Source organism: Carlito syrichta, unplaced genomic scaffold (assembly GCF_000164805.1).
Source record: "Carlito syrichta isolate Samal-C Ts95f unplaced genomic scaffold, Tarsius_syrichta-2.0.1 Scaffold305238, whole genome shotgun sequence".
Taxonomy (NCBI): Eukaryota; Metazoa; Chordata; class Mammalia; order Primates; family Tarsiidae; genus Carlito; species Carlito syrichta.
In genome coordinates, this window is record NW_007249334.1 from 166,519 (window position 1) to 166,904 (window position 386).

At 63.7% G+C, this 386-nt stretch overlaps 1 non-coding gene across 1 annotated transcript; it reads left to right on the forward strand.

Moving 5' to 3' along the window:
• The first annotated feature begins 313 nt into the window (after positions 1-313).
• Positions 314-386, forward strand: TRNAA-AGC. Its single transcript has one exon. It is a non-coding gene; the product is annotated as a tRNA-Ala (tRNA).

Sequence of the window (386 nt, forward strand, 5' to 3'; positions counted from 1 at the left end):
TGGAGCGGACGGATCCGGAACCTCTAGGACCCCGTGGCCTCAGAAACAAATCAGAAGCCGGGAGAAGCCTGGCCGGGTTCCCCTACGCCGTAGCAACAACGGGGCTTCCGCTTGACGGACGCTGCGGGCCACCAATCGGAACGGCCAAGGCTTTTTGAACCGAACTGGAGCCAGGCCAATCCTAGCCATGGAGCCCGAGTCGCAAGGGCGCCAATGGGGTGGTGAGACGGTCCGGCTGGGGGGCGGGGGCACCGCGAAGAAACGTGATGACGTGAGCCACAATGCGCACCGGCGGCGGAAGTCGCGCCGAGCTGGGGAATTAGCTCAAGTGGTAGAGCGCTCGCTTAGCATGTGAGAGGTAGCGGGATCGATGCCCGCATTCTCCA